This window comes from Dipodomys spectabilis, unplaced genomic scaffold, assembly GCF_019054845.1.
Source record: "Dipodomys spectabilis isolate Male_0828 unplaced genomic scaffold, ASM1905484v1 ptg000137l, whole genome shotgun sequence".
NCBI classification, from domain to species: domain Eukaryota; kingdom Metazoa; phylum Chordata; class Mammalia; order Rodentia; family Heteromyidae; genus Dipodomys; species Dipodomys spectabilis.
In genome coordinates, this window is record NW_024870814.1 from 10,322,213 (window position 1) to 10,335,386 (window position 13,174).

Here is a 13,174-nt window from a genome sequence, read left to right on the forward strand (position 1 = left end):
AGTGGACCAAATAACAGCAGTGAGGTCAGGTCCCCTCCGGAGGTCATGACAGATCTTCCCTGTTAGCGGTGTTAGCTATGACATTTAAAGAGAACTTACAGCCACTTCCTACTAAAATGTATTCAAAGTAGGCTCTTAATATAGAGGGAAGAAGAGGCTACCAGGTTATTTTGGCCAAGTATTGGTTCCTGTGTTTGCATGAGTGCTGCCCAGTGCTCGTGACAGGCTTCTCATGACTCTTTCTCAAGACTCTGAAGCCATTTGCCCCTGAGCCAAGTCTGTTTCTCTGTAGTCCTCTGAGCTTTGCAGCTGCTGCTGCTACACTGAGAATCTTAGGCTATCTTGGGAGTTTGTGTTTGGGGCTGTCACATTGTTCAGGGTTCCAGTGAGTGTACAGCTCAGAGATGTGTGTGCAGGGTCATCACACTTCATAGCATGTTTGTAGAAATATATATTCTATAACTCTTCTATTGTACTTGTCATGGCTTACAGATTTAATTAAACAGGAAATCACATATTTTAAAAGAAAATATTCTTATATTTTGCATGTAGTGAAAACAATGATTTCCTAAAGTAATTCAGGAATGATTTACCTTTACCTATAAATAAACACTTGAATTATTGGAAGAACATTAAAGCTGTGATAATTGAATGCAAATTAGGAAGTTTCTACCATCATTTTATGTATCAATTTGCCTAAAACTTAAATAAGAGGGTTCTTCTTTTTAAATTCTTTAAACATAAATCAAAAACCAATTTGTGTATTGCTTAATGAGTAAGATTTATTGAAATTTTTTTTAAAAAAAACAAAATATATATTCTAAAGAGTTGTGTTGCCAAATCCTTCCTGTATGTTTTTCTTTGTGTTCATTTTGTGAACAGGTATACAATGATACTGAAAAATAGAATCAATTTCCTTGGCATTAAAAAATCTGACTGAACAGATTATTTCCCTGATTATTTAAATATTCTTTTACTGTGAATGGCATGATATGTAATTGCAATGAAACTTACTTGTTCCAGAAATTGTGATTATTGTTTTTATCAGAAACTAATAAACAATCCAAAAGTGGTTCTAGTGAGAATATAGAAATAAGATTAAGTTTTGGTAAATGGCAGTATCATGTCATACTTTGTCAAAGTAGCAGTGTATAAAATTAACCCTCAATAATCAATGGCTTTTCTGTATGCCAACAATGAGAAGAGCTTGTCTGAAATCAGGAAAGCAACTCCTTTTGTAATTACCCTACAAAAAATAAAGTATCTAGGAGTTAACTAAAGAAGTGAGGGACCTCTACAATGAAAATTTAAAAATCTGAAAACGGAAATTAAAGCAGAACTAAGGAAGAGGAAATACCTTCCATGCTCCTGGATTGGGAAGATTAACATCGGGAATATTGCAATACTGCCAAAGGCTATCTACAAATTCAATGTGATACCTATCAATATGCCAACCTCATTCTTCAATGAAATAGAAGAAGCAACCCCAAAATTCATATGGATCAAAATAATCCTTAGAAGGAAGAACAGAGCTGGAGAATATCAAGTCTAAATTCCAACATTTTTCCTAAAAGGTTTCATTTGCTGAGGTAAAAAGCTCCTAAAGGGTGGATTGCAAAACATTCCCTGGATACTTTCTACCTTGTTAAAATGCAGACTGTCATTCCTGGGACTAAGAAAGATCAGCTATCTTGCATTTGTACCAAGTGCTCAGTGATGATGTGTATATTTCTGATTTGGGGGAAAAATCAGTAGCTATGATTATATATATTTAGGTCAATGAACGTTCCAAGATTATATTCGCTATGTGGGTTTATCTATGTATGTGTTTTTCAAGAAAGATTTTCCACTGTTTATACTGTTGACTGGAAATATTTAATGTAATTTCTCATTTTTCCATTAGTATATTATGATGAAAATATGTTGCCAATGTCTGGAAATATTTCCAAGTGAGCTCCAGGTGTATCACCAGTTGGCCAAATTCTGAGATGTAAAGCAAAGATGGCAGTAGACTGCCAGTCCCCAGCATCAACACGACATGGGAGGCACAGTGGACATTTACTATTGCTTTCCTGTTGACCCACATACTTGCACAATGTGAAGCGATGGCAAGATTAGACATCAGATCAGTGCCACTCTGTAACCTTGTAAAATGGCTGGACAGAGATTAGAACAGAATCAACTCTGACGTGATTCTGACTAGTAATCTACAAAATGTACAAGTATAGATAAATATTGGGTTAACTATAACTGTTAGAAGTTCCATACGTCATTTAAAGATATTCCATTTGTTCATATACATTCCAGACCTATATTTCTTCTATTAAGATATCTCAGTGAGCTCACAGCTTTCTACCTTCATCCTTTGGTTTCTCAGATGGAACTGAGAGCATCATGGTAAAAGACTTTATGCCATGGGAGAGAAATGCACACTGGATACCGATGGACGCTAGAGAATCTTCCAAGACCTACACTGTGCAATATCATAGTTCTGGGCCTCAGAAATGCTCATTACAACAAAACAACCCAGGTGATAGAACTAGATACAAGATACGCTTAAGCATTAATGATGTTCTCTTGTCATTATTTCTCAAATTTACAGAGGTTGATCAGGTAGAGCTGTGAATATTGTTCCACTTGAAAAAGGCCTCAGTCTCTGACTTTTGGGATCTCTGAACACTATTACAAGGTTTCAACACACTCCACTGTCCTTTTTTAGTACCCCATCATGGGGACAATGAGGTGGAAATTGTTAAGGCTCTGAATCATCCTCACATGGTCAGGGTATACCAAGTGATCCAGGGAGAGGAATATGTCTACCTGGTGATGGAGATGGCCACCAAAGGAAACCTCCAAATGTGGATTAAAACATCCGGCTGTTTCTTTTTTTTATTAGAATGAAGCCTCGAGGTTTATAAAGCAGATAGTAAGTACTATGCAGTACTTTCATCCAAATCAGATTGCACACCTCAACCTAAAGCCTGACAATATCCTACTGTATGGAAATGCAATGCCAAGATCGGGCATTGAGTAAAGCACAAGGATTGCAACAGGTAAGTTGCTCACAGAAATTCGTGGTGCCTCACTTAATATAATTTTTTCCAAGTCTTTCCATTTCCTAACAAATGGGGTAACATCATTCTTTCTGATGGAGGCATAGAATTCCATTGTGTATATATACCATATTTTCTTGATCCATTCATATTATATTAAGTGAAGTAAGCCAAGCCCAAAGAAACATAGGTCCCATGGTTTCCCTTATTTGCAATATCTAGTGTATGTCTGAGTCAAGCAGAAAAGGTCAGATAAGGTGATATTAGGAAAATGAACCCTAAGATATGTATGTAAATTTTTTTTTCTTTCATGCATTTGTTTCTAATGCACCGATAAGATTATTTCTTAGTTGCTTTGTATGTCTCTCCCCCACCGTATAACCCAAGCTTTCACTGTATTTGATGTCTGTATAATTTGTGGAGAGGAAGGGGAAAAACAAGTTGTTTAAATAAGGATACAGATGGACCCATTGCAACAATGAGAAGTACACATTATCATGTGGTAAACGAACTTTACATCTTTGGTGGGGGGGGAGGATTGAGTAGGGGGAGCGAGTGAGGCTGGGAAGGGATGGGAAGGGGAAACAAAGGAGGAGGCTACAATGCTTGATAAGAAATGTACTCATTATCTTGCCCGTGTAATTGTAACCCCTCTGTACAGTATTTTCACAATAAAAAATAAATTTAAAAAATCTAAAAAAAAAGAGAAATTCGTGGTGCCAGTGTGTACCATGTCCCTCAAATATACCTGCAACAAAAATATAATGGCTTTAAGGTAGCTGTCTGGTGCCTGGGCACCATCATGTTGTTTATGGTTACAGGAAATTTCCTATTTAAAGGGAATGCTTCCAATCAGGTATGTGCAGAAATTGTAGAGGGCAAGTATCATGTGCCATCTCATCTGACTACCAAACGATATAACATCCTTGAGCAGCTCAGAACAGTAGACCCGCAACAGAGGCTGGATATACATGAAATCATGGTACACCCCTGGTTTGATCAAGTTGAGGAAGGCTGTCTGTATCCAGATTATCCACTGCCAGACCAATTGGACCCAACAATTGTCATTAGAATGTGTGGCATGGGATACAACAAACTGCAGATCAAAACTTCAGTACTGCAGAGAACCTTTGGTGATGTGATGGCCACTTGATGATTAAAGATGGCTTAGAGCCAGCGAGGGTCAGTCAGGCAAAGGCTTACTCAGTGCACTTGGGTTTGCGAATACTTCCCTCTTGAAGGGAGAGCAAATTAACCTTCCCTATTTCATTCTTTGCCATTACCATTTCAGTTTCTGCTGACTGTGATGAGAAAGAGTGGTTAGGCAGAAATTCCTATCAACTCTCTTAACTAGGCCAGAGCCCCAGGACACAGAAGGCCAGAGTCCAGAGTGCAGAGTCCAGTACTGTATCTTCTTCAGTCTGATCCAGCTAAGAGACAGTAACCAAACACTACTAAGTGTTTGATGATCAGGCAATGTTTTGCGAATAAACAGTAGAAGCTAGAAAAGACACAACTGTATTTCCAGCTTCTGAACAGAAATAACAATATGTTCTATAGTTGTGGAGAAGGACCACATCTTGATGGAAATATTTTAACTTTCATTACAAATGAAAACTAAATCACACACAACATTTGATTCTTATACAACTGGATAGCTATAACCAGCTATAAATATAAACATAATATATAATAAAAATATATAATATGGGCTGGGAAGGTGGCTCAGTGTTAGAGCTCTTGCCTTGCATGCCTGAGGCCCTGGGTTCGATTCCTCACCACCACATAAGAAAAAAAACCGGAAGTGGTGCTGTAGCTGAAGTGGTAGAGTGCTAGCCTTGAGCTGAAGAGCTAAGGGACAGCGCCCAGACCCAGAGTTCAGGCCCCATGACTGGACCAAAACAAACAAACAAACAAACAAAAAATATATATATAATATATAAATGTTTATATTTATAATTTACATATTTATATTTATAATATATTATAGTTATAACATTACATTATAATAATATTATAATTATAATTATTTATATTATAATTTATAATATATATTTAAAATATAAATAAAAGCTTATAGAACAGAATTTTTTCATTAAACACCTAATGGTTTATCTGAACTCTCTTGATATTTGTACTTCTATGATTGTTCTACAAGTCTTTGTAGATTGTATGTAGTATAATTATCAAATTGTCTTCTTCTGGACTCAGTCACTTTCATCATAACAACACAATTTTATCTCTTGGTAGACTTACACAATCTGCTCTGCTGATTCCCCAGAACAGCAACACATGAGCACAGCTGTCTCACTCAGAAGGAAGGTTTTAGTTCAGGGGTGCATCAATGTAGGAGGACCATGTGTATGTTGAAAGCAGTAATAAACTCCAACATCCTCAGCCTCCATCTTGCTGATTGCCAGTGTGAAATCTGTGCCTGATCCACTGCCACTGAACCTGTCTGAAACCCCGGTTGGAATCCTATAGATCAAGAGTTGTAGAGACTGGCCTGACTTCTACAAGAACCAATCCAGATAGTGCTTCCATTGCTATGCAGAAGACTTTGGCTAGAACTGCAGGAGATGGAGGCTGGCTCTCCCAAAGTAAGGGTCAGAGAAACTGGATTCTGAGTCAATACAGCATCCCCACTTGAGCCTAAAATAATGAGAGAAATGCCCAGAGTTAATTACAAGCAGCATAGGATAGTTTCATAATCATCTTTTCTTATTTCATGCTATATTTTTAAATTTTTGTTTTATGCATCAAAATGTTCATAAAATACACAATGAACACACACACACACACACAGAATTTGATGCTTCTAAATCATGCCTGTAAGGGACCTCTATAATTTGCCAGCACATCCATTATCTAGTTGTAACCACAGCACAGGTCCTAGCTCCTTCGGGAATCTTCCTCAATCTCACAGATACATATGTCACATTTCCATCCAGGAGGACAAATCTGCACATCTCACATGTGGATACAACAAACATGGAGAGCAATGGCAACAGAGCTCGGCCCCTCCCCATCCCTTTCCTCAGCTCTAGTATGTTCTTACCTGGGATCCAGAGCATGAGCAGCCCCAGGAGCTGAGCAGGGCACCTCATTTTGAGAGTAAGGAGTCCTGGTCAGTCCAGGCAACTTAGAGCTGAGCTTTTATTTTGGACTTTCAGAGAGAAGTTCCTCCCTAGGGAGCAATATGCAAATATCCTGGTGGGTGCAATGGTGAGAGACAAACTGTCAGGTGAGCCAGAAACAGACACCAGGAGGGTGGGCCCTCTCCTGTGAGCAAATGACATTAACTGTGATTAAGAAAAGATCAAAAGCTATATACGTATAACCAGATAAGATGCAGTTAAGCGAAATGAAGTCCAAGATTAGGACACAAGTGTTTTTTATTTTTTTCTTTCTTGCTATTGTTTCTAATGTATTTAGAAGGTTCCATGTGATGTTTTTTGTTGCTTGTATGTCCCTCCCCCAAGGTATAACCACTGTTTTCACTGTACTTGATGTTGGTATAATTGGGGGAGTGGAAAGGAAAAACCAAAATATTTAAATAGGCATGCAGGTTGACCCATTGCAACAATGAGATATATAAGACACTATGTTGAAAAATGAACTTTACAATTTAACCGGGGTTAGGGTGAAGGGTGGGGGTGGGGGGTTAATTGAGGAGGTGGGAGGGAAGTTATGATAGGGGAAAAACAAAGGAGGAGGCAACAATGCTTGATAAGAAACGTACTCATTACCTTGCTCATGTAATTGTAAAGCCTTTGTACCATATTTTCACAATAAAAACTTATTAAAATAATTACTCCATGCTATATTGAAGTTTCCATGTGTAAAGAGCATACCATCTTTTTGTATGTTTTCTGATTCTGTTTCAGTAGAACAATTCTATGTACAAATGTATATTTTAGTTAAGAGTTATTTTTTCAAATATTTTTGGCTTAGTTCTGTCTTGTCCTTTATAAGTTTTACACATAATCTTCCCATAATAACTAACACATTGATATATATGGGTCCATTCTTTTTTTGTACATTTTATCATTGTAAAGATACTGTAGAGAGGGGTTACAGTTACATGAGCAAAGTAATGAGTACATTTTCTATGAACATTGTTGCCTCCTCCTTTGTTTTTCCCCTACCATCCCTTCCCTCCCATCTCTACAACTACACCTCCTCACCGCCCCTTCGGAAGTTGTAAAGTTCGTTTTCAACATAGGGTCTTGCACATCTCATTGTTACAGTAGGTCAACCTGTATTCCTATTTAAGTACTTTGTTTTTTCCTTCCCCTCCCCAAACTAGAGAAGTGTATATGTAAGATGCAGTGTACTGACATCAAATACAGTGAAAATAGGGGTTACACCAGAACAAAACAATCACATGGCACATTATAAAAATGTTAGAAACAATAGCAAGAAAGAAAAAAACCACTGGGGTTCATTTTGCTTAACATCATCTGGTGATATGTACATAGCTTTTGACCTTTTATGCTTGTCCTTGACATATACTAGTTATGGGTCCATTCTTATGACCAAATGGGTAGAGGCATCCTGGAGATTTATTTTCTCTGTAGTTTCAGCATTAGAAGGATACACTATAGACAAGAAGGATATAAGTTTTCAATCACCTTCCATGGCTGTCATTCTGTATCAAGACATAGCATCCTGGGGTGTTTTTCAGGAATAATCTATGGGTAAACGCGAGAGTAAGATATAGTCTTCCATTAGATGGTAGTAGCCTCTGAATTCGAATTCTACCACCATGTCTGGCATCCAAAGGCCTCAGAATCCTCGGTGCCAGTGCTCCCTAGGTCTCACTGGAAAGACTTCAGTGTCATTGAACTTAGAGCCCTAGAGATTTCATTAGTCTTTCTTGTGTTATACTTTCTGTTTAGACATTGTTTATGAGTTATAATAAAAGCAAAACTGTCCTAAATTTTAAAAGACAGAGGTAGAAGAAGGGAAAGATAAAGGAAGTTAATCAATTAAAAGCTACAAGTCCAAAGGCTGAAAGTTTGACAAAACCTTCCTGAAAGCTTGTTGAAATATTAAAACCTGAGTAACAACCAACACATAACTTAGGAATATTAGTAACAACTAATTTCTGCACTGTTAAACCCAATCAATCCATAAACAAGTACTTTTTTTTACAGAGAGCTATATTTTACCTCTGTATATGAAATCCAACCTGTTTTATTTCTAGCTAGTATAGAATCACTTCAGGGAATGTTTGTAAAACCTTACTGAAATGCTCTAGGTGTTTATATCATATGAAACATATTCCTACTGCTATTCAGCCTTGCCACTGGTAGATACAGGAACTTATCCTAGGTCCTGATGCTTTTCTTTTGTGTATGTGTCATGAGTCACTGAACTATTAAATTTCACAGAAACTAAAGTCTTAAGATCTTTCGAGCCAGTATTTATAGAGAGCTTTTTTTTCCTCTAAAAGATTTCTTTATTGAGCTTAAGTAACTTACATAAATTTCACAATATTGTGGCACAGTTATACTTTTATCCTTCATAATGATTATCATCATCATTTTAATCTATGAAGTTTATGAGCTCTACAAACATCAATATTAAACTCTTTCTTCCAGATCAGGTGATATGATAAAGAGCTTTAACAAGTTGTATCTCTTCTTGGTTATTATTGGGAGCTATTGAGCAGAAAGAAATAATGTTCAAAGAGGAAACATCTTCAAATTCTCAGTTCTAGTTTGATCTAAACTTCTCTCCATTGTGAATCCCGTAGGTTCTGGGCAACACCTGGTTGATGGTCATAGAGGAAGGGGTGCCCTCTGACCTTTCCTAAATCATAGATTTCCTAAATCCTAGATCTTAAGAGCTTATTTGAATAAAGAGGTAAACATTTTTTTTTTCTGTAATGGGATGGGTATTCTGTAGGAAAAGAAGTGTGATGCTTGACATATGATTTTGCTTCCTGATTCCAAAGAAAGCAAAGAAGTCAACGTGATTTAGGAATTCTTGAATGTTCTTAGGATATACCATTTAATGGCTCAGCTCTTTTTCTTCTTTCTCAGTGATATTTCTGGTCCCATAGTTCTGGAGTCTTGTGGATGAAATCTGAATGAATATTGCTTCTTTTAATTTATAATGTATAATTTTAATTTATTATTTAAGAAGTGTTTCCAACCTTCAATAAATCAAATTATATACATCTGGACTTTCCAGAATTACATTTTTATATTATTTTTAACAAATTACCTACTGGCCTGGCTGTATGGTTAGCTGATCATTCAGGAGAGTGGCTTCTTATTCATAAAGATTCTCCCTACCTTTTGCATTTTCCTTTTCCTATTAAGAGTATCATAATTTCATCTTCCCTATCCTTCTCATCATCCATTTGCTTTGAATATTTATACGATAGATATTTTACCTCAAGTGAGAATTAACAAAAGAATAAATGCTGAAAGAAAAATAGCATCCCTAATCCTGCTGTCACATTGCTGGACACTGGTTGCTAGGTATAACACTCTGTGTGCTTTTATTTTAGTTGAGTTTATTTCTTTTCTATTGTAATGTGAAATTGTTTTTCTTCATCTTTATATGAAATATAACATATTACAAATAATTCTTCATTTTTTACTTTTGGTCGGTTATGGAGCTTGAACTCTGAGCCTGGGCACTGTCCCTCAGCTCTTCAGCCCAAGGCTAGTGCTCTATCACTTGAGCCACATCACCACTTCTGTTTTTCTGGTGGTTTATTGGAGATAAGAGTGTTAAGGTCTCTCCTGCCCGGGTCAGCTTTGAGCTGTCATCCTCAGCTCTCGGCCTCTTGAGTAGCTAGGGTTATAGGCGTGAGCCACCAGGACCTAGCTTAGTAACAAGGTTCTTAAAAGCATTTTCATTGAAGGGCTGGACATGGTAATTCATGCCTGCAATCCCAGTCAAACTGGAGACATAGATTTTTAAGATTGTGCTTCATTCATAGCTATCCTAGAAAACAGTGAAACTCAACCCCAAAAACAAGTTGTAGCACGTGGTTTACGTAAGATCACAAAACCTCATCTGAAAAATAAACTAAAGTAAAAACTAATGGTGAAATGACTTAAGTTCTAGAGCCTAATAAGCAGGAAACCCCAAGTTCAAACACCAATAGAACCAAATATATTGCTTTATCATTTATTACATCATTTATCATTTACTACTAAGCATATAATATCTTCAATACAAATCATGTATTCAATTTCTTCTAATTCCTGTAAATTCAATATTTTTTTATTTCAGTTCTAGGACACGGCCTTGAACTCAAGGCCTCCTGCTCACTCTTGTTTGGATTTTTCTCTCAAAGTTGGTGTTCTACCACTTGAACCACATCTCCACATCTGGCTTTTTGCTTATCAATCACGGAAATAAGAGTCACAAGATTTATCCAAAAATGGTGGATAAATATTAAAATGCTCCTTTCCCATGGCTACCATGATAAACTGCCTTTTTCTGCCCTTCACTATGTCTGTATTTGGCATTTGGGAGTGAGTAGCCAGACAATATGGGAGTCTTCATTTTGAAATGTTAAAAATCTGGTTTCAGAATGATCTGTGTCCAGCATGGGAGATGTACCTTTGATGCTGTTAGACTACAAAACAGAGAGACACATGCTTAATCCATAGTTTGGATAACTTTGCATCCAATGATTTGATATTTCAAATTGGTATATCAACATTTTACTGTAAATTATCCCGATGGTATTTGCATAGAATCTTTCTTGTGTATCATTACAGTTTTTATTCTCTTTATCTCACAGTTCTTTTTGAGTGTACTACAGTTAGAACTCAGGGACTTCAGATTGTTAGGCAAGCACTCTATCCACTAAGCCACCCTCCCAACTGCTTTTGCTTTAATTCATTGTTCTGATATTATCTGGAATGTTTAAAAAATTCTTGAGCTGCCCTGAACTGAGATCTTTCTACCTCTTTGTCCTTTATATCTGAAAGTACACAGCATGCATCACCATGCCTGGACTTCTCGTATTCTTATTTGTTTTCTTATCATCTCATGGTAGTGATCATGACATGTATACTTGCCATGAGCAATGTTAAAAGCATACACCTACATGTGTCTCACCCAAAGTTAAAATTGGCAGTGAATTTTACTTGAACCTATCATTAGAAAAACTCTGATGAAAATTCCAGGAACCAAGGTGAAAATCTTATCCAAAAGTTACTGTAGAGAACCCTAAGAAACAGAGACACTAAAACTATGTAGCCAACCAAACAGTTGCCCACTATGCAGCAATTGTTTTTTTGTTTGTTTGTTTGTTTGTTTTGGTCGGTCATGGGGCTTGAACTCTGGGCTTGGGCACTCTCTCCCTCAGCTCTTCAGCTGAAGGAAAGCACTCTACTGCTTGAGCCACAGTGCCACTACGGCAGCAATTGTTATGAGCAAAAAAATCACAGTGATCTCATGGTTTTTTGCTACTTAGCAGTCTGAAAATCAGGCCTACCTAGAACCCACCTTGGGTTTTTCCTGCTCCTTCAAGTTGTGCTCATCGGATGGCTGGTCTTCAACCTTGCATGTCTTGAAGGACAGTGTGATCTGATCTTTACTTTGGCTTAAGTTCTCTGGCTGTGAATGTCCTCCCTGTCTATATTCTAATTCCCCAATAAAAATTAAACTCTCCTTTTCCATCTGCAACATGTGTCTCAAGAAATCATTTCTTCTGTGCCACTCTATTCCATGTATGTCTCTGCAGACTCAAGGTAAAATGCACATCCATAGACACAATCCAGCTGCTATCCTGTGAACCTGAGGTCAAACAATGTGCACTGGTGGCCCCACCCTTCCATGCTTTATGGAGTGTGGCAACTGCTAAGTTCCTTAATTGTCTGCTTCAGCATCCTCGTTTGTGTAACTGTTACAGTAGTGTTGAACATTTTGCTATATCTTTCTCTGTGATTTTACCTTCTTCCATCCATGGACCAATTTTTTCACAGCATCATAATTATCATAATCCTAAGTATTTTCTTCAATGGCAACAAACCCCTGAAGTACATCTCCACCTCATCAATATATTTCCTCCTACATCCACTGTTAAAACATCGCCTATAAAAGAGAGATGCCCTATGTTTGTCATTTTTACTTGCTCTTAATTCACCTTTTTGTATACCTTTTCCCTAATACTTAACTCATGATATTTAGTAGTGGAAACTTCAATACCCACCATAGAAACTCGTTCAAAGTGAGTTTTTTTCCCTCAAGATATTTCTTATGATTAGTTAGGTATATTTCCAGGTACAGTTATAATCTGTAGGACAATATTTTGTAAAATGGAAGAGTTTACCTATACATTGGTAAAAATATTTGGTAAGTTTTAAGAAGATACATAAATGACATAACATATAATAACAAAACAATGCAACAATGATACTTATTAGAAAATATACTAGAAATGAACTTTACAACTTGGGCTGGGGGAGTCGTTGGCAGGGTAGACATTGGAGATAATGAGGGAGATATTGATACTATTCAAAAAGAAATCTACTCATTACCTTACTTTTGTAATTGTAACCCCTCTATGTATCACCATTACAAAAAACGTTTAAACAATTGGGAAAATCAGAAAAATCATAGACTAATACCTAATAATACATTATATATACAAAATAACCCATAATAAACTTTATATAATTTATATTTCATTATTATGTACTGTATCTTACTCATTAGGTATAAATACAGAAATATGATGCATAAGTTGCATGCATATGTTCACTTGTCAATCTGAGAGTCAGAGGGCTTCTGACTTAAGGAAGATCTGCTTTATCTTGAGGTTTCTCCATTTTTCTTTTTGTAAATAAAAGACTTCAGTGTTGTTTCTCTGACTGTCCAAGATTGCTATATTCTTCAGATTAAAACAGAGAAGATTCAGTTAGCTAGGAACACTGCTGTGATTCTTGGTGGGAACTGGTCTGGAGGACAGAGGGACTATGCTCAAGAAACATCTCACCTTCAGTGTACCTTGCATGGGAGAGCACAGGATGGCTGGATACTCAGTGCCAACAGTGTTGTTTCTATTCAATGTTTCTCTTGATAATTTCAGCTTGATTGCTAAGTGGGACTGGGATTTAGAAAATAGAAATAAACCAAATTTT

General features: G+C 36.8%; 1 pseudogene and 1 gene segment (V, D, J or C); both read right to left on the reverse strand.

The window, feature by feature from the left end:
• Positions 1-6,502, reverse strand: part of LOC122116672 — a 164,839-nt pseudogene extending 158,337 nt beyond the window's left edge.
• LOC122116802 overlaps positions 1-13,174 on the reverse strand; it is a 438,425-nt gene that overhangs the window by 202,462 nt on the left and 222,789 nt on the right.